This window comes from Quercus lobata, chromosome 7, assembly GCF_001633185.2.
Source record: "Quercus lobata isolate SW786 chromosome 7, ValleyOak3.0 Primary Assembly, whole genome shotgun sequence".
Classification (NCBI taxonomy): Eukaryota; Viridiplantae; Streptophyta; class Magnoliopsida; order Fagales; family Fagaceae; genus Quercus; species Quercus lobata.
This window is the reverse complement of record NC_044910.1, coordinates 7,047,868-7,070,507: the sequence shown is the minus strand read 5'-3', so window position 1 is coordinate 7,070,507 and position 22,640 is coordinate 7,047,868.

Sequence of the window (22,640 nt, the reverse complement as noted above, 5' to 3'; positions counted from 1 at the left end):
GGATGGGTTGCGAAGAAAAGGCAGCGAAAAAAGAGAGAAACACAAAAAAGAAGAGATTTTCTAGAAAAACTATCAGTAAATCTGTGGTGAAGAGAAAGAAAAAATACTAAGGGAAAAACAAACATTGCTTCCCGATATCCTGTAAAAGCCACTATTGCACATACTCGGATTCAAAGAGAATCAAATTTTGCAAGTTTTGAAGGCTGAAATAGCCACTTAAGACTGTAATTTTTGAGCTTGATTGAACCTTGTATCACGTCCTAGTGAGCTTTCTATAATCAAACAGACAATGTATTAATGAAACATGCTTCATATTTCCCAGGATCCCCTCAGCATTAATTTTTTATCGCTTTGCTAATCCTGTTTCTTTCCTTTTGAATTTACCTTGTTGATTTTTTTTGGCATTCTTCGATATGAATATCCTTACTTGTCATTTTTTTACATTGTCAGGAGCATCCCCTGTATTCCACTTGATTCTTAAACAGCTCGTTAGCTGCGGTGAGTCAAGGCCCGGTTCACCAAACCTTTTATTTAGGCCCGAGATCCTTGGGCTTGAATGTCACAAAAAAAGGTACTCTCACATTTTGGCGACTCCGTTGGGGATTGGACAAAGAAGAAGGAAGAAGCAATCCCTTCATAGAGTATGCCTCCAAGACAAAGAAACAGCAAAGGAACTAATGTGCCACCTACGGTCTCTAAGCCCGAAGGAGAAAACGAGGTAGCTTCCAGGCAAGGAGGCGGGATACCCCTGGTAGAACAGGAGGTTGTGTCAGAACAAAGACACGTAGGGTAGGAACCAGACCTCATGGCCAGGATGATAGCAATGTTGAAGGATATGGAGTAAGAAGTTTGTCTTCTCAAAGAGGGCAGGACACAGGAAATCAGAGACAATGTTCCCCCTACTGGCCACAAAGATGGGACGCAGCCAGAAGGAGGGTCAGCAGTGGGAGGAAAAGCCAACCCTCAGTACTTAACACTGGCAGATGTCAATGCCCTCCTAGAGCAAGAAAGGGAAAAACTCTCAGGGATCCCCAAGCAATTCTCTCGGGATCCCCCGTTCCCTCCAGAACTTCTTGGCAAACCATAGCCTAAGGGGTACGAACCCCCAAAGTTCCATCCTTTCGATGCAAGAAATGGAAGTGCGGTGGAACATGTGAGTAGGTTTGTCCACACTATAGGCCCCTATGCAGGAGATAGAGAATTATGTCTAAGGGAGTTTGCCAAGTCCTTAATGGATAGGGCATACACTTGGTACACCACGCTAAGACTCGGATCCATCAAAACCTAGGATGAGATGATGGAAAAATTCTGCGCCAAATATTACCCTGGTGAAGACAAGATCACTTTCCAGAATCTGCAAATGGTAAGGCAGAGACCTGGAGAGGATCTCGTCCAATTCATTAAAAGATTTGAAGATGTGTCCCTAGACTGCTATGAGGACCATGAAGAGAAGGAGCTCGTGGAAACTTGTGTAGCCAACATGCTTTTTGATTACAAGCTCAACCTTGAAAATCTATGTATCACGCAGTTTACTGACCTGCTATAAAGAACCAAAAGGACGGCGTAAACCATGAGGACAAAAAGGCTGCCCACGTCCCAAGCTATGACAGCATCAGTATGAGAGAAAAGGAAGAGACCAGATGGGAAGGTGTTCAAGGAATCACCAGTGATCCCATGTACAGCTGAGGAGTTAAGCCATGTCTTAGACAAATGGATCGGAGATGGGGTTGTTAGGCCATTCACTGTGTCCAGGCCACTAACTGAAGAATAAAGGAAGAACCCTTTATTTTGCAGAATCCATAATTATGTCAAGCACTCCACCAAGGATTGTTGGACCCTTCGCAGACTCTTCCACAAAAAGTTGAGGGAAGGAACTCTGGAACTCACTCAGAAGGAGCCAGAAGTGCAGAGGAACCCCTTGCCTAACCACAAAGGAAAAGGGGTGGTAGTAGTAGTAATACATGGGAACTCGGCAGAAGCAGGAGAATCTGAAGGATCCTTCCACCCGAGCACAGTCAGGACCCTCTTGAAGAATCCTAAGTTCAGGTCACTATTCAATCAATTAGGATTCAGACTAGAAGCAAGAAGAGTGGCCACAGAGTCCCTCATGAGCATAGCAGTAGATTCAGGGATGGAATGCTTTACAGTAGAGTCACATGCTAGTCGAGCTTTCTTGGAGACTACCAATGCAATAACCTTCACTGATGAAGACATGGAGATTGAGCACCTAGACCACCGTAGGCCCCTTTATCTAATGGCCACCATAAACGGCGTTCAAGTTAGAAGAGCACTGGTGGATACGGGGGCATCACTTAATCTCATAGCCTTGAGTACCCTGGAAGCTGTGGGCTTAGTTGACAGAAGGATCCTGGGGGCTCCCATGGAAATAACAGGATTTGGAGGATCGGTGGAATCAACAAAAGGATACGTGCAGCTAGCCTCAAGGGTAGGGCCAATAGTAGCCCTGACAAGGTTTCATGTGATTAATACAGAAGTTTCTTATCATGTGTTGCTGGAACGCCCGTGGCTTCATAAACATCGCCTTATTCCATCCACGTTCCATCAATGCATTAAAGGGAGACTAAATGGGAGGCCCATAAGGATCCCTGCCAACCATAATCCTTGCAGCCAGGGAGAAGTGAACTTTGCAGAAACGATGTTTTATGATGAATTGGAGCCAGATGTTGAGAACCCCGCCCCAGGGACCCAGGGGCACCTATCCTAGAAGAAGAAGAAAGAGGGAGGGGCACCCGTGACCTGAGGAACCTTCTAGAAAGAAAAAGACAAAAAAGGGAGCCCAGCTCTTCAGGATCCCGAGAATGTGTGGTGGTGCGGGAACCTGGGGGAAGGCTAATCTATCATTTGTGAAGGTGCACGAGACCCGAATGCATTATGCAAGAAGGTCCCGAACCACCAAGCTGCATGATGGCCCAAGAAGAAATTCCAGAAGAACTAGTTAAGGAGGCCCAGATTCAATCTGAGGAAGAATTAAAGGAAATAGATTTGGGAACAGAACCGGGATCCCGAAAGCTTGTCTTCATTAGCAGTCAATTGGTGGCGCAAGAAAGGGAACAACTGGAAACCTTGCTTCAAAAATATAGAGATGTGTTCGCATGGACCTATGATGAGATGCCTGGTTTAGACCCAGGGTTGGTAGTCCATTCTCTTAATGTGGACCCAGGGATGAGGCCAGTAGTTCAACCGGCTAGGGTCTTCCACACTGACGTAGAAGCTCAAATAGTTCAAGAGGTCAAAAAATTGCTAACAGTCGGTTTTATCAAACCCATCCAACACCCAAAATGGCTTTCCAACATTGTACTTGTGAAGAAGAAAAATGGTCAGATCCGTTGCTGTGTGGACTTTCGCAACTTGAATAAGGCATGTCCTAAAGATGAATTCCCCTTGCCCAATATCGACCTCCTTGTAGATTCAGTTGCAGGAAGCTCAATGTTCTCATTTATGGATGGGTATGGTGGGTACAACCAAATCCGCATAGCTGATAAAGATGTAGAGAAAACAGCATTCAGAACTCCAATTGGGAGCTTTTACTACACTGTAATGCCCTTTGGCCTCAAAAATGCGGGGGCTATGTATCAGCGGACCATAACAGCCATTTTCCATGACATGATGCACGAGGAGATGGAAGATTATGTAGATGACATTGTGGTCAAGTCAAAGACCAGAACAGGACATTTCCAAGTACTTGAGCAAGTCTTTGAAAGATGCAGGAAGTACAAGTTACGTATGAACCCCATGAAGTGCGCCTTTGGAGTGTCTGCTGGAATGTTCCTTGGGTTTCTGGTACATCATAAAGGCATAAGTGTGGATCCAGCCAAGGCCACAGCTATCGTCACAATGAGAAGACCAACTACTGTTAGGGAACTCAAGAGCTTCCTAGGAAGGGTCTCCTATATTAGGAGATTTATGCCTAGTTTGGCCTCAGCACAACAGGTCTATCCAAGCTGTTAAAAAAGGGGAATGAATTTACCTGGGGGACGGAGCAGCAGGAAGCTTTTCAAAGAATTCAGGGCATCGTGAATCATTTGCCCACCCTCTAGGCACTAGTACGTGGGCAACCTCTGCTGCTATACTTAGCATCAAACTCCTAGGCAATAGGAGCTTTGCTGACACAAGAAGACGACTAAGGGAATGAGCAGCCTGTATATTATGTAAGCAGAACACTTAAGGATACCAAGACCAGGTACCCTAGAATAGAGAAAGCCTACCTAGTGATCATTTATGCGTCCCAAAGGCTAAAGAGGTACTTCTCAGCTCATCAAATCCTTTTGGTAACCAAGTCCCACCCCATAAAAGCACTCCTGCACCAACCCCTTCTTACGGGAAGAATAGCACAATGGCTAGTGTTGCTCTCTCAATATGATATAGGCAGAAGAACTCCCAAGGCTGTCAAGAGCCAGGCCATAGCAGATTTGCTAGCTCAATTCCAAGGAAAGGAGGAAGGCCCGCTGAGCGAAGAAATCCTTGGTGAGGTAGCAGTAATGGAGATCCTAGGGAAGAAATGGACCATGAGGTTTAACGGGTCAGCTACAGCAACTTCAAATGGGGTAGGAATTGTACTAAGTTGTAAAAATGGGGATATCATGCCCTTGTCTTTCAAGCTTGGTTTCTCGTGCTCTAATAATGCAGCTGAATATGAGGCATACTTGACTGGGTTGACTATAGCACTTAGCATAGGAGTGAACCATATGAGAGTGTTGGGAGATTCCAATCTTGTAGTCTCCCAAGTGAAAGGTGACTTCACATTACGGGAACAAAGTTTAACAGCCTACAGGACTTGGGCACAAAGGCTGGAGATGGAATTTCAGACCTTTAGCATAGAGTACATGCAAAGAAGTGAAAACAGGTTTGCTGATGCGCTCGCCACCCTGGGATCCCAAATACCATTTAATGGGAGGGATACGCTAATAAAAATAGGAAGGCAGGAACATTCTATTGTAAGGATCCTCCAAGGGATGTACCCCGGAGAGTCCAAACAATGGGACTAGAGGGACGAAGTCAAAGAAAAGATGAAAGAGGCAGGGCCTAGGGGGAACATCAAAGAACTAATGGATTGCACTCAGATAGAAGGAGAATTGTATAGAAGGTTGCCAGGGGGAATATTGTCCAGATGTATCACCGAGAAGGAAGGAAAGTCGAAACTAGAAGAATTACACGCCCAAGCATGTGGAGTTGCAGAAAAGGTTAGCCTATATAGAAGGATGCAACACATGGGGTATTACTGGCCAAATATGGACAAGGAAGCAGCAATTATATAGGGGAAATGCCAGGAGTGTCGTTTGGCAATTGATAAAGAAGAAAGCTACGCAGTGTTTATCGCAGAAGATTGGCGAGTTCCTTTCATAGGATACTGGCTCAAGGGATCCTGCCAACCGACAGAAAACTGGCCCACAAGCTCAAAAAGCTAGCAGACAGGTATTTCCTGCAGAACGACATCTTATTCAAAAAGGGATACCGTGGGGATCCCCTAAGTCGCCTAGGACCAAAGGAAGTTAGAGAAGTAGTCAGAGAAGTACATTCTGGAGATTGTGGAAGTCACCCGGGGAAGAGAAGGCTGTACAAGCAATTACTGTTGTTGGGATATTACTAGCCAATGATGAAAAGAGATTCTGAGGAGCTGGTCAAAACATGTCATGCTTGCCAAGTCTTGGGAGATGCAATTCACACTCACCCAAATGTTCTACAGGATATGACGACACCATGACCTTTTCACACTTGGGGGCTTGATCTCATAGGGCCTATAAACCCTCCATCCAACGATTATATATGGATCCTGGCAACCACCGAGTACTTTACCAAATGGGTAGAGGATATCCCTTTGAAAAAAGCCACTGGAGCAGCCGTACCAAATTTCATTCGAAACCACATCATTACAAGGTTCGGGATCCCCAAAAGATTGATTAGTGACAACGGAACCCCATTCATAAATAAAGATATGAAGGGGTTAATTGAAGCATACCATATCAAGCATGGGAGATCTACCTCATACTACCCACAAGGAAACGGCCAAGCTGAAACTACTAATAGGGTAATGTTGAAGATCCTTAAGAAAATGAAGCATGAGTATGGAGGGAAATGGAGTGACCATCTGACAGATGTACTTTGGGCATGTAGAAGCTCTATAAAGACAGCCACAGGATTCTCCCCATTCTCCCTGGTCTATGGAACAGAAGCCATCAGCCCCGTGGAGTTAGTCATTCCTACACCAAGGGTAGTTCTGGAGGAAAATCAAGGAGAAAATGAGGACACAAACAATGAAAGGAGGCTAGTAGATCTGGAAGGGATAGAAGAAGAAACAGAGCTGGCCAAGAAAAGAAGCCAGAGGTACCAGCAAAGAATGACCAGAGCATATGCACAAGCAGTACGCCCAAGAATGTTCATTGAAGGGAAATTGGTACTAAGGATGGCGGAACACGTGAGGAGGAACCTGCCAGGGCCTTCCAAGTTCACCCCAAAATGGGAAGGACCCTACATCATTAGTGCAGCTCATGAGAGTGGGTATTATTACCTTACCAAAGAAGATGGAACAGTCCTGACAGAATCCATAAACGGGAAATGGCTGAAACAATACTATGCATAAGGACGAGGGGATCCCGGTACCTCAGGTCCTTTTACCAGCTTCACCATCTGCTAAGTTTTTTTATTTTTATCTTTTTATTTCAGCCTTTATCATGAATTCTGGTCTAAAATGATTTTGTTCAGGAACATATGATAGATTGACACTTTGTGGTCAATACTGCACTAAATGATTTTTTCTTTGTTCCTTAAAAATGACCATATTTTAATGAAGTTCCTTTTTCTTTAATATTTAAGTCTTTCTTTAAATACTGCAAAGACCAAGTTTGAATAGATTTAAGGAAGGATACCTGAGTCAAAAAAAAAAAAAAAAAGGTATGTAATACCCTTTTACATATGGCCCAGGATTCACCTCACAGATAATTTCAGATACCCCACAGACAGTTCCAAGTGCATAGGTCTAGGATCACAGATAAAAGTAAAGTATCTAAGATACCTAGCCTAGCACTTGGCAAAAGGGGGGAACCTGTCAAAGTTCATGAACTGGGACCGTATCTCAAAAAAAATATATATAGGAAAAGATACCAGTGTACCCAGTTCAGTACTTGCATAATAGATTACTAGGTACCTGGACCAGAACTTACAATGAAGCCTGTGGAAACCATGAAATGAGAAAGGCAAATTCACATACTAAGAAATGAGAAGCAGTTTTGAAACACAAAAAAGAAAAAAGAAACAAAGAGGAAAGCAATGTTAAAAAAAAAAAAAAAACTTATACAACCCCAAATTGTTCATGTAAATCTAAAGTAAGCTAAGGAATGAGGCCGGCCAACAGGGAGGCATCCGGAGAAATAACAGGCACAGTTGAAGTAGAAAGGATCCTCTGCTGCTTGACCTTCAAGTCTTGTAAAACCTTGTGAGCACGAGCCAAAGCTTCCTCAGCAGCAGCTATCTCGATGTCTATACTCTTGGATGATTGCCTCTGAAACATCCAACAAACGCAAGTGATCCAACAAAAAAGACAAATTGAACTTGGCCTCCAGAAGGTCTTGGACCACTCCTCTCCACTCCAGAAGCTTTTCTTCAGACAAAGAATCTACAGAAGAATTCCTCAGGGAAACCAGCACAGCACATAGCAACTCCATCAAAATATTACCTAGAAAAACGCCTCCCCTGAAGCCACTGGTGAAATCCCCGTGACTCTTGAGCAGACTCTCTAACAGTGGCAGGCCTTCAACAGGAATAAAGAAGCGCAGGAAGCTGCCATAAGAAGACCAAAAAACATGGAAATGGCTGGCAGGAAGACTGTTAAATTCTAAGAGATCAAAGCGAGCCAGGAAAGAGGAAAGCCTTGAATCAAGATCTGAGGCAGCCACTCTCGAGGCGTCCCCCATCGCTGTGTCACCACTTGCAGAGACTGGAGGACTTGTAGCCTTTCGCTCTGACTGAAGATCAGCAATTCGAACGGGTCTCACAATTCCTTCAGGGATAACAGGCTCAGAATCTGTAAAGCTTGTATCAATATTAAAAAAAGAAAAAGAAAAGGAAGAACAGATTTAGTCTTAAAAGAGAAAAGGGGAGAAAGAAGGACAAACCAGTACCGGCTTCTTCGGGCAGAGCCTCTTCTTCCTGATCCCCTGATTTCCCTGAAGATTCTAGGAAAGAACATAAGGTAAGTTGAAGGAAGGGTGAAGAACCAATGGCAAAGTGGCTAAAGGAAGGAAGAGATGCAGGGGGCTTCGCCATAAAAAAAAAAAATAAAAAAAAAAAAGGACGAAGGGAAGGAAAGAAAGGAAAAAGGAAACACAGTGGGAGCAACTCACACTCACCTTCTGAACTTTCTGATTCTAAGGAAGAGGCAACACTGGGAGCAGACTTCTCACTGGTTTGACCTAAAAGGAGAAAGAAAAGAAGGAACTAAAAAAAAAATGGAAAAGAAAATAGAGATGTAACGCTATTTCAAGGAAACATGGCTCACCTGTTTGTTTGGATAAAGGAGTGTCTCCTAAAGCGCCTTTATCTGACAATGTTTAAGGAAACACAGTCCTGATGGGACTAGGAGTGCGCTCAAGATGGGGACTTTGAGATGTAGGGATCTTAGAGGCTTTGGGATCTTGAGAATCCTGGGAACCCTACATCGGTTGCCCAATTTCCTCAGCCAGACCACCAGTAGTGGGCTCCTTCCCCACAGTAGGAAAGGCAACAGAAAGAGCTGTGACAGTTTCCTCTCCCAGAGTCTTGCCGGTCATAGGAGGAGATACCTCCACGTAAAGAAAGAAGAGGAGGAAAAAGCAGTGCCAAGTGAAAAACAACGGGGTAATGCTAACAACACAGTGCCAGAACAAAAGGAAGAGAACATAAAAAAAAGGGGGCACACATACCACGTCGTCACCAGAAGATTGGCTTTTACCCTTCTTGTAATCAGACTTGCGTTTGGACTGCAAAGGAAACCACCACTCGTCAGCAAAATAGAAGTAAATGCAGCAAGGTGAACAAGTGAAAAAGAGAGAAGAAGGAAAGAAGTCTTGCCCTTCTCTCTCTCTTTACAGATTCTCTAGAAGTCTTTTGCTTACTATGAGTATGCCCAGAGGGTCCTAAAGGAGGTTGGGATACAAAACCAGAGGATCCTAAAGAACCATGGACTGAAGCAGTCACAGGAACCTGGGAAAAAGAAGACTTTACCTTGGTCTTCTTCCGGGTCCTTAAAGCCAAAGGTTCCCTGACATCCTTGCCTTCCTGAGATGCCAAGTGTGTTTGAGATTTCCCAATTTTTCTTCTTTTCATCTCAGAACCTATCTACACACCCTCTGTGCTTTCATCAACATCAACAGCTTTCATTTTTTTCGGCCTGACATCCTTACCTTTACTTGGAGCGGTGGCAACACCTATTGTCTCCACTGCACCTTTCTTGATGGGCACTTTAGAGGAAGTGCCAATGACAAGACTATAACCCAGCCAAGTCTCAGGAAAATCCTGTGCATAAGTCACCCAACCTCCCCTGGAGGCATGCCACTCTGCAAACCCACTCTTGCTGCTTGCAGCAGCAGAAACAATACTAAGATTGTTTCCCGAAGCAGGAACAATACTAAGATTCGGGGTTTCCCGAACTGTACCGGAGCCAACATAGTCAACGAAAGACTTCTGTACTCTTCTCCAATAACTGGTATAGCCACTAGAAGTAAAGACTCCTCTCTGGGAGTTAGGCACTGCAAATTGGGGGCTCCTCCGTGACCAATAAGAAAAGGCCTGTAGCCTCAGGAAAGGATCCAAAGAAGGAAGGGATGGCACCACGTCCTTAAAAACTGGAGGAACGTCCTGGTCAAAACCAAACTGTCGGAGCACCTGGTGTGCTGAATAATGGGTATATTTTGGGCCACTCGAAGAAGGCACATGAAGCCAAGAGGGGCTAATGCAGGCAAGATAAGCCAGACTGCCCTCATCACCACGGCGCAAGTCAAAGGTATTACCTGTAGAAGATAAAAAAGAAGACAATACAGAATCACACGCAAAGCCAGGGCCAAACTCACGAGGGGATCTCCAATGTAAGTTCCTTGCTTGGTCAAATAATTCCACAAGATGGAGGCCACCACCTTTCAAGCTAATCCAACGAAAGATAATGGGAAAAGCATCAGTAGAATTGCCACAAAGACCCTTCACTATGTCAGGGGATCCTTGGAATTTGTCCTTCACAAATTTCAAATTCCTGCACTTGGCCAAAGTAGCTGCAGAACTGTCCCACATGAAAATCTGAAGGATAGCACAGTGAAGAGATGAGGTAATCACATAACAAGAATCACCCTCGGTCTCATCTCCATGAAGTTAGTCCAATTGAGAGTAAACATGACCCAAAAATAGAGGGGCCAAAGGATATTGGGTACCTCGAGCCAACTTGATTGCTAACGGAAAAAAGGAAGACTTAACTCCGTACCCAGGAAACTCACTAAATAAGAACTTGCTAAGCCAAAAAGCCAGAAAACTAGCCCACCTCACTTCCTTATCTTTCTCACGAGAGAGGGTCATCACCCATCTCCCCATTCTAGCCAGCTTACCACTAGAAAAGGCAGCACGACCACCAAAATGACCAAATAATTTATCTTCCACCACGAGATCCTCCCTAGAAAGGTTAATATCAAAGGGGCTCTTGTCACCAAATACCGGGAGGAGGAAGTTATCAACCACATCTTCCAAGGTAATCGTCAATTCACCAACAGAAAAGAAAAAAGTATGAAGGGAAGGGCACCCACGACGTACCAGATGCCTGAGCCCTTTGGCGTCTCTGAAGCACTCAAGGTTTCTGGAAACAACCACTACCTTTAGGATACCAGCACGCTCCAAGCGACCCATAAACTTAACATCAGACAATTCCTTGTCTACCCAGATAGGCCAGCCCTGAATTTTTCCGGGGACAAAATCAAAGAAGATAGGAACCGCCTCTTGGACTCCTTGTCTAATCTGAAGGTCAAAAATCTCTCTAGGATCAGGAACCTGGGCGGAACCGGCGAAACCCGCTTGGCCAGAAAACATCCAAGCATGAGGAGATGGAGGAGCCTCACCATGAGATACATGAGGGAAAAATGAACTGAGAGAATACCAAGGATCCCGTAAAGGGAAGGCCAGATGTTCGGTAACCTCGCGAGAATCACTCGGAGCAGAACCAGAAGAACCTTCGCCCTCAGAAGGACTGGGGGTACGCTCTCTCCTCTTTTGGGAAGAAGAAGAAGCCATTGGAACAACACGTACAATGAGAAGAGAAGAGATTGAAAGTGCGAAAAAGGGGAAGACCGGAGTAACAGAGAAGAAGAGAAAAAGAAAGAGAAACCCAAAGAATGAAAGACTCAGAGAAGCAAAGTGATAAGATGAAACGGTTACAATAAAGGCACAAATAGCAGTTGGGGAAGACAGTGTATGGAAAGACGCGCTAGTTGCCAAAAAATTTAATTTGAAGAAGGGATTAATCAACGGTTATTAATGAGAAGTAACGGGAAACGAGAAAAGTGGGTAGAGGAATTTTACCTCAAATACTCAACTGCCACGTCCCGTGCAAAGAGGAAGCTGCAAAAAATAATAATTATAAGGGAACGCAACACGCAAAAAGGAGGTGACCAAAAGCAGCAGAAAAGGGCCAGGATCCCAAGTAAAAAGGAAGGGAACCCAGTAGAAGTTAAAAAAGGGGGATCCTACGAAAATCTTAGAAAACCTAAATCACTCACACCTGGGCTTCAGGCAACCCACGAGCTCGGGGGGCTAAATGTTGAGGTCTAAAAATGATATAGTGAAGGAAGCCCAAAAGGAAAAATCAAGCTAAGCCCAAAGCAGTAGATGTAGGAGACCCATGAAGGAATAAAAAGGCCCAGGGGATCTTGAAGCCTAGACGAAGAAGCATCCAAAAAAAAAAAGAGAACCACGGCAAGGGATAAGAAGCAAGGATCCTTAGGAACCATCAAGAAGCGCGGATCCTTTCAGGCACAAAGACAAAGGAAGACTAGGACAGTTCGAAAGAAAAAGACAGAAGAAGAAAACAAAAAACAAAAGCAAAAGAACGCAAGCGCCAGTAGAAACCAGCGACCTCTCATGGCACAAATAGAAAAAGCCTCGGGGAACCAGAATAGGGAAGCACAAAAAAAAAAGAATGATAACAAGTGGCTTTCAAGTTGGCAGAATAGGATTTCGCCCGGATGGGAAAGAAAAGGATAATGCCAAAAACAAGGATGCCGAGAAGGGCATACCTCAGCACATCCCAAAGAAGATGGCCAACCAGGAACTTTCAAAAGAATCAGAGCTAAAAGAAGGAAAGAATGAGAAAAAACAGAAATGGGACTTACCGAGTGATGGGTATAGGACGTGCTCTGTTTGCAAAAGGGTAAAACAGGGGAACCAACAGTTCCCCGGGAAGACCAAAAACTCCATTATAAAAGGAAGGGATGGGTTGCGAAGAAAAGACAGCGAAAAAAGAGAGAAACACAAAAAAGAAGAGATTTTCTAGAAAAACTATCAGTAAATCTGTGGTGAAGAGAAAGAAAAAATACTAAGGGAAAAACAAACATTACTTCCCGGTATCCTGTAAAAGCCACTATTACACATACTTGGATTCAAAGAAAATCAAACTTTGCAAGTTTTGAAGGCTAAAATAGCCATTCAAGACTGTAATTTTTGAGCTTGATTGAACCTTGTATCACGTCCTAGTGAGCTTTCTGTAATCAAACAGACAATGTATTAATGAAACATGCTTCATATTTCCCAAGATCCCCTCAGCATTAATTTTTTATCGCTTTGCTAATCCTGTTTCTTTCCTTCTGAATTTACCTTGTTGATTTTTTTTGGCATTCTTCGATACGAATATCCTTGCTTCTCATTTTTTTACATTGTCAGGCGCATCCTCTGTATTCTACTTGATTCTTAAACAGCTCGTTAGCTGCGGTGAGTCAAGGTCCGGTTCACCAAACATTTTATTTAGGCCCGGGATCCTTGGGCCTGAGTGTCACAAAAAAAGGCACTCTCACAAAACTTAAATTGCAAAGCACGCTATGGTACCAAGATTCGCAATCCGAATTGCAAGGTGCAAGAGCTTAAAACAGCAGGTATCCATTGGAAACGTCGTAGCAAGAGTTGATTGTGTAACATATCATTTAGTATGTGATTATTTCTTTTCGGGCACCTTTACCTTCCACCAATTATTGTGGTTGACTCAACTAGGCTTTTGTTCTTGAACATGATAGCCAACGAAATGTGTGTGGATTTCGTAAATGACTTTGGGATGAGCTCCTACATATCCTTCCTCAATTCACTAATCAGTGAAGGTAATGATATTCAGAGGTACTCTACAACTTCCTTGGCGGTAATGATGAAGTGGCTAACCCCAACACATACAGAAATTTCAGATTCCAAATGAAATATCACCACAACAACATGATTATGGTCTGGATAGCTCAATTCATTCACGAGTCACGACTATTTCAGCAGCCCTTGTACATTCTTGTCCTTAGTCGGCGCATCGTTGGTACTTGCTCGAACTGGCACTCAGACTTGGTATGCCATTGTTGCGACGACTTCTGCAAGAATTTAATACGAAACTAAACATCCAAAAGGTAAAATTTGTTCACTGTCTTCTTTCAAAGTGTGTTAATCTAGGCTCTAGCTCATGTAGATGGTTTCTATGCCCTTGAAACGGTTGTTTTCCAAATAAAAAGGCCTTAAGAATTCTCCTGAGTCGCGATTTTACATGGGTCATCCCAAGGCCACATCATTTTATAAGTTCTTTAACTTGGTTTTGAAGTTTTCATGCAAGTCTAACAGAAATTAGTATGATTGTACTTTCTAATTTGATGCAATGTGTATGGATTTTAAAATAATTGTGTCAGCTAGAGTTGGTGTAATGTCCGTTAAGTGTTATATGTGTAATCAAGTTAAAAGATGAATTTATACTGGTTTTTTTTTTTTTTTTTTTTTTCTGAATATAGATGAACACATACTTATCGAAAATGTTGCCTATTTAATAATTTAAATGTTCCTATCAAAAAATAAATAATAATAATAATAATAAATTTAATCTTGCGACAAGAAAAAAAAAAATGTCGCAGTAGACACAAAATCTCTCGATTTGTCCTCTCTTTCTATGCAACAATATTAGTACTGTTGCAGAGGTTGCATTAGGTGAATTGCATCAACTTAATGCTACATTCTCATCATTGTAGAAAAGTCCTGGGCTTTGATCCCACTTATCAAGGGGAAACGATGGTCTCCATTTGAAATTAATCTATTATTCAAATTAAATTTTATAAATCTAAAAGTGTACAAATTTTCCTATCACTTAAAATTTTAAATGACAAGATAATTTGTAGAGTGTTAAATCCAAAAAACAAATTGTGCAATGGAAAAAATAGAGAAAACTTGATATAGGGAGGATCCTAGGAGCACACTTTGAATAACGATGGTGGCGATATATTAAGCCCAATGGCTTTTTTTTTTTTTTTTTTTTTTTTTTTTTTCAGACAACTGAATGAAGTAGATTATTGGATGAAACTTATTATCCAAAAGAAATGTTGAATTATTTCAATTAAAAATCCAAATATACATATATATATATATATATATATTTTTTTTTTTTTATAATTTCTGAAAATGTAAGCCCTGTAACTCGATACAGGCTCAATGCAAAGAGAAAAACAAACGAATAGGAAGAAGTGGTAAAAGAAATTAAATTTATTGGCTTGATTCGTGTGCTTTTATTACTAACATAATCTGATAACTTTTCTTTGAACCAAAAAAAAAAAAAAAAAAAATCTGACATGTTTCAGTCGGCATAACAGAACTCTTCCTCTTAATAAACAAAATGAGTAGCCAAAAGAGAAAAGGCCAATAAAAATAACCTTAATTGATTTGAAGACATAAAACATAAATGATGTTTGCTCATATGTATGGATACACTAAACAATAAACGGACATATAGGGACTCCTCTTTCACAAGGAATCACTGCAAACTAAGAAGTGCATATAAGATAAGGGAAAGTTCAAATATTTGTATAAACACCCTTGAACGTTTAGACCCCCAATTTACAAATTAACCAATTTAAGCTTTATGTCAAACAACTAGTGTGTGGAAAATGAACATAAGGTATAATATAGAATTGGATAAACTATCTAAGCCAAATTAAAATCACAACCCACAGCAAATAATAAAAGGCAAAGATAAAAGGGAAGGAAGATGCAAACATAAAGACAACACGCGATGTGTTATTGAAGAGGAAACTGAAGCCCTCGGTGTAAAATCTCTCCGCCGCCCTCCAAGCGGTAAACAATCCACTAGAAAATATAGTTGGGATACATGGACAGTAATAGACCCTCCAAGCCTAATCTACCCAGTGCACCTAAGCCCTCCAAGCTTCTTGCTCCAATGAGGTTGCGCCAAACCTTTTTCTTTTCTAGCTTCCCGGATTCTGCTACTAGACCGTAGCATCAACCAATGTAGATTGGTTCCTTCCTAACTGCTTCCCAGAAATCCAAACAGCCCTCTCACAGTGATGAATATGGTGAGAACAAGGTTTGGTAAAATGCCTCTCAAGGATTTGACAATGGAGAGGAAGAGAGTTGAGGAATTTGAAGAGACTCTAATGTATAGATTGTGGGTGAATCAATCTTATTTTTCTTTAGGGTTTCTCTCTCAAAATTCTCTCTGGAAGCTCTCTTACATTTGTGGGTATAAAGGGTATTTATACTGGAGTGAGAGAGGAATGTGAAACGTTAGGATTTACAAAACAGGGGTGGCTCGCGGCTTGACCTCGCGACTTGACTGAGTCGTGAGATCTAGTCGCGAGATAACCGTATGGCCAGTTGTCCTATTTTGTCCTATAGTGCTCCAGCTAGCATGACTGTTAACCTTCTGGCATGCTTGGCACGTGTGTTGCGTCTGGCGGCTTGAAGCCGTGAGCCACCCGCGAGAACAAGCTACGAGTCTCTGTTTTCTTGCACACTTTTGAGCAATCAACACTCTATCTCACTCACTACCCTTACAACAAACCCATCTAAATACAGGGTTTCTAAATGCTGAAATACAAGTAAATTTGGCACGGAATAAAGCCAATAAAATGGTTGATTAAATTCAACCTTACAATCTCCCCTTTTGGCTATTCCGTGACAAAACCCTAAAACAGACTCTAGACTTAACATGTGAGTTAGGAACAGTTAAACAAAACTCACTTACACCTAACTCTAGAAGCTGTGAAGCACTTGAATCATAAGATCATGAAACTCCTGAAACACAATAATACACCATGATCATTATATGCAGAAAAGCATGAAATGCATATGAAACAAGCTTAAGGTGATCAAGTAAAGATGAAGTGAAGATTCAAATCATGGCTTGATCAACCAAGTAATCACTATAAGGTAGTGATCACAGTGCTCATTCACACTTGGAATGAACACTTGAACATATAAGTTAACAAGAACAAGGCAAGATACTTGTATGCTTAACACTCAACCAATGCATAATACACAAAGTATATGCATTTAGGAACAATCCTACAAGTGCACAAGAGTGACAGTACATAAATCAAAATGCAAGACATTTAGATAGAAGTACTGATTTAAACAAAGCATAAAAGGTTGCATTAAGCAAGGTACAAACCATAAATCCTAAAGAATATGCATAAAAACATTAACCCTAAAAGCTTACATAAGCACATGGGTACAAAACACAATATATCAACTTAAACTGAATAACATCAACAATATATATAAAAGATTAAACCAAGATTATAAGTTATGAGTTAGAAACAAGAATACACCAAAACCACAGTGTATCAAACCCATGAAAACACTAAATACCCAAAACATAAACACATATAAACAAAGTCTGATTTTGACAACTCCCGCTCAACACATTACTCCCCCTTTTGAGCTGCTCTGCTTTTCTGCTTCTCATCAACAGCAGAAATAATATCTCCCCCTTTTTGACCAGAATGGCCAAAGGGTCACTATCCATGCTGAGTGGTGAAGTTGTCAAGTTTTGTAGAAAAAATATCAATCTGGTCCTGCATAGCTCTCATCCTCTCAGAGTGCTCGGTCTGGACTCCTCTGATCCCATCAAGTCGTTCCAGAATGACTTGAAATGCATCTGGAAGTGTATCTGAAGAAATTGATGCTCTAGTCCTTTTGCCAGTCCTATTGGGTGTTGAGGTTGATGCATGCCCTGTTGCCTCTACCTCAGTTTCCATAGGGACACCTTCTCCTTCATCACCTTCATTTTCTTCACCTGGAAGCCGAACACTTATCCTTTTGAAGGTCAGTTTGTTAATTGCAGAAGGCGTGGACATGAAACTGATGTCTCTAGGGATTGGAACACCCTTCTTTTTAAAAATCCTCATGAGCAGACTAGGAAAGATTAGTTTTGGCCTAGAGGTGGTTCTAGTCTCATCCACAATAGTGTCATATATGTGGGAACTGATGTCAATGAATGTCTTTTCTTTGAGATCCATCAGAAAAATTGCTCTTACACAGTTGATTGTAGTCAACTTTCTTATGGGATAGAGGTTAAACATCATGATTATTGTGAGACACCTCATGTCTACTGGAAAAGCTGTGGTATTTAGACATTTCCGTTCTCTCTGTCCACCTATCCTTTGTTGTACAGTTTCAATAGACACAATCCTATCTTTGTAATTGATAAACTCCTGATCTTCTAATCCTTCAAGACCTAGCACATCATCAATGTCATGTGCATCCAAAGTGAACTCTTTACCTTTAACCCAGCAGCTTAAATCATCCTCTCTTATCACAACATTTGAATAAAACTCCCTAATCAGGGGTTCACACACTATAGGGAGATCACTTAAAAGCTTTTCCCATCCTTTCCCTTCAAAACAACTGGGGATAAAAGTGTTCCTTAAATCCTCCAAATCCACAAATCTTTCTTGAATGATTCCTGCTTTCAAGAAGAAGTCCTTGTATCTCTCAAAGTGATAAATAGATCTGAACAAATTGGGGTCCATTTTCATTCTCTTATCTGCCTTCTTTGCAGATGTTTTCTTCTTTGGGGATGAAGGTGCCATCTGTGAACAATCAGAAGAGGCCATAACAACATAGAGCAATACATGAGCAGAACTAATCAGTACTATGTCATTAACAACAAAAAAATGCAACCACACAGATGAACTTAAACACTTAAACCTTATGCTACTTAAATTGGCCACATGGATGAACAATCCTAAAAGAGAAAACACAAGAACAACAGGGAGAATGCAGGGGAGTAATAAAGCAGCAGAGATAGAAAACATCCTAAAGATAGATGTATGTCAATGAGACATACAATGTGATGAGAATGACATGACTCATAATCAGCATAGTAAAACTCACAGATGCTCCCAATAGATTCACACAATAGAACATGCACATTCAACATAGTAAACTTCACATCCACAATAGGAACATTTTGAGTCAACTCATCAGCATAAGTTCAGATAAAATGAGTAACCAAAAAAAAACTTAGCTAAGCACATGATAAAGACCAAAAACAACAACTAAAATAATTTCAAACTCAAGCAACAGCATCCACAAGCTAAGCATGAACATAGAGCAATAGCCGAAACACAAACCCATCTCAAAAACATAAACAAATGCGAATAATCAAGGAGGAAAAACACAAAATCAAGTAGAAAGGAGTTCAAAAATGAAAACCCATACCTGTTACTTGAAGATTTTGAATAGAAAATACGCAACAATAGAGTTTGGAAATGGGAGCACGGAGTGTTTGGGAGGGAGACAGTTGAGAGAGAAGATGAATAGTTACAAAAGTTCGAGGGAAAAACTGAAAAAGAATTAAAAACTGCCCCTATTTTTGCCAAACACATGTTTTTCGCGACTAAAGTGAGTCGCCACCAAGTCGCCAGTTCAAGCCGCCAAAACACTCAAAGACAAAAGTTTGAAAAATTTTTCTAAATGTTTTTCGCGACTGGAAGTTCTACCCACAAGAGAGTTGCGAGCTGAGCCGCAAAAATCTCTGAGTAACCCTCGTGACTAGACCTTCCACTCGCGAACAAGTCGCCAAAAATGACCTGCGAGCATGCGACTGAGGCTGGCGACTTGACTTACCTGCGACTGAGTCGCCAAAACAGGGCAAAAATGGATTTTTGAAATTTTCAGATTTTGAGAACAAAATACTTTCCAAAAACACCTAAAACACTCAAAAATCTTTTTGTGCTTGAATTAACAAAGATTGAGCATGTGAAAACATATTTCATCAAGTACAATCATACAAATGAATAAGGCATTTATTGAACATAAATTTGTGTGTTGTGTGTGGATATCAACAATGAGATAGTCCTTAGTCTAATGTGAAGTTTCAATGATCAATTCAACCAAGGCATACACAATTAGCACTAGATCATGTGATCTATCTCAATTATAGAAATATGTATATATGACCTCCCACAAAACTTGATAACATAACTTGGAGCTTTACATTTGACTCCACTTTCAATCATAACATTTGATCTTTTTGATCTTTTGAGACAATCACCTCTCATTGTAAGAGTGATATTTGATATTTCACTTTAATGAATTAGCCTTTGGCTTTTTGAATAAACAATCACTTTAATTTTAGGTCGCTTACCCTTTTTCCTAGTTAAATACTAGAATGTGCGACAGACTTTTACAGCTCAATATCTCTTTTCATTTGGAGATTTACATTTGGTGAGCTCTTTTTAGCAAAAACAAAAATAAAGAGTGGGAAGATATATAGACACAATTCTATGCATGTCTCAAGATCATCATAACCATTCACTAATCATTCATGACAAGTTTGAAGATCTATTTACAACAATCACATAGATTTCAAGATTTCTCCCACAGTGATATGAGTGCAAAGAACCAAGCAATGCTCGAAAATGCACAAAGCCATTAGCACAAAGGTACAAGGCAAAACAAGTTTTGAGACAAAAGCTCAACAATGTCAATCAAACATTTTGATTTTCTAATTTTTATGTGATTTTTGGATTTTTGACACTAGAAGAAAAATATTGATAAAAAACAGAAACAAAAACCAAAAATATGCACAAATAGTCAAACAAACAACCATCAACATAAACAGCAAGCAATCAAATAAGCATCGTCACAAAGCATAAGAAGTATTAATGCATGGACATGTTGTAATGCTTATGCATGAGTACCCTTTTTCACCCACACGTCACTTACGTTTGGGGTGATTTCCTTATAGGATTGGGTACGGGAGTTAGGGTTTTCAAATCTTCGTGAGAAGCTTTCCAAGCAGTTGGTGAATGCACCAATCATCTTCATCACGTTCATCATTTCGGGATCACCATTTTGATCTCTCGATTGTTCACCTGCCCAATTTCTTCTATCATTTCTAGGTCCTCGTGACCTTTGAGGAGTTGCACTATTCTTTGCTCTCAGCTTTTGGCAATTTGGTCGAGTATGCCCTTGAAGTTTGCAATGATGACACATATAAGATGATCTAGGACCTCTTTGTGGTCGTGGACGAGACTTGGCACGAGATTTAGACCTACCCACAGATTGATTATGAGAATTCAACAACCATTCATTCCCCATATTTCTCTTCTCCTCAATCTTGGGCTTCTCAGCAGTAGGACCAACATCAGCTGATTCTTTGGCCTTTATAAACTTCACTTCTTTAGTGACATTTCCAGATGAGCTACTTCCTCCGGTATATCCCAACCCGGATTTGTCTGAAAAGCTCTTTTGAGATGAAATAACATCATCTAGCTTCTTAGTGGTGACCCTTTCAATTTTGGCATTTGCTTGCACAACCTCTTACTCAAGAAATCTCACTTTTATGTAAGTTTCTGACAGCTCACTATTCAGTGTTTCTATCTCACATTTGGCCTCCCTATATCAGATTAGGAGACTTTTATAATCCTCCTCTTCCTTCTTCATTTTTCTCACAGCTGCCTTGGCCACCCTTGTGTACTCACCCGACTTCTCCAAGAGTGAGTTATAATTCTCTTGAAGATTGGTTGTGTTATCATCTTCTTTAGCATCTGATTCTTCAACAATTCCCAGTGATTCTTCGTCACTATGTTCTCCAAGGTCTCGTACAAGTAGATTCAACTCGTCTGAAGACTCAATATGAGTAATAGTCATAAAAGCTGAGTAGTTCCCCTCTCCATCACAGCTTTTTTCAGATTCTGAGTTGAATGAATCCGAGTCACTCAATGTTGTGGCATACACTTTGCCTTTCGATTTCAAATAATTCGGACATTCTTTCTTAAAGTGTCCATGCCTGTTACATTCGAAACAAATGACACCTTGTGTAGGTTGGGATTCTTTTCCATCTTTCTTTTTGAATTCCCTTTTCTCCCTTCCTGAACTTTGGAATTTTCCGTTATCACCAAATTTGCAATTATTTTTGAATTTTAAGAATTTTCTGAAATTTTTAACAAGGTATGCAACATCTTTGTCAACCACATCTTCTCCCGATGAGTCATGATCTTCCACCTTCTCATTAATGGTCTTAAAAGCAAGAGATTTACTCTCCGTTGATTTGGCAGCGACATCTCATAAGTCTGAAGAGAACCAACCAGCTCCTGGACTTTGATGTCATCAAGGTCCTTCCTCTCTTCAATCACTGTCACTTTAGCACTAAAACTTTCCGGCAAAGATCGAAGGATCTTCCTTACAATTTTAAAGTCCTCCGTTTTCTCTCCAAAATTGAACTTGCTGACAATCACCTCATTCAGCTTGCTATAGAAAGAGTCAAAGGACTCATCCTCACTCATTTTTAATTCCTCAAACCGAGTGGTTAGCATCTGCAGCTTGGTGTCTTTTACCTTCTTCGTGCCTTCGTAAGTGATCTCCAATATCTCCCATGCTTCTTTAGCAACGGTAATGTGAGAGATCCTGTGAAATTCATCTGGAGACACATCACAGAAAATAGCATTGAGTGCTTTACTGTTAGCATTAGATGTAGCAAGTGTTGCCTTATCCCATGTAGATTTAGCTTCCTCAGGCCTGGTCCAACCTATCTCAACAGCATCCCAAACAGATTCATCAATAGAACACAGAAAAGCTCTCATGCGAACCTTCCAAAACGCATAATTACTACCATCAAAATATGGAGGTGCATTTAGGGATTGAGACCGATCCATCTCAAAAGAGAGTCAAGGATCACACAATGGTAATGAAACCACTAGAAGTGTACCCGCTCTAATACCAATTGAAAGTTCAAATATGTGTATAAACACCCTTGAACGTTTAGACCCCCAATTTACAAATTAACCAATTCAAGCTTTATGTCAAACAACTAGTGTGCGGAAAATGAACATAAGTTATAATATAGAATTGGATAAACTATCTAAGCCAAATTAAAATCATAACCCACAGCAGATAATAAAAGCAAAGATAAAAGGGAAGGAAGATGCAAACATAAAAACAACACGCGATGTGTTATAGAAGAGGAAACCGAAGCCCTCGGCGTAAAACCTCTCCGCCGCCCTTCAAGCGGTAAATAATCCACTAGAAAATGTAGTTGGGATACATGGATAGCAATAGACTCTCCAAGCCTAATCTACCTAGTGCACCTAAGCCCTCCAAGCTTCTTGCTTCAACGAGGTTGCGCCGAACCTTTTTCTTTTCTA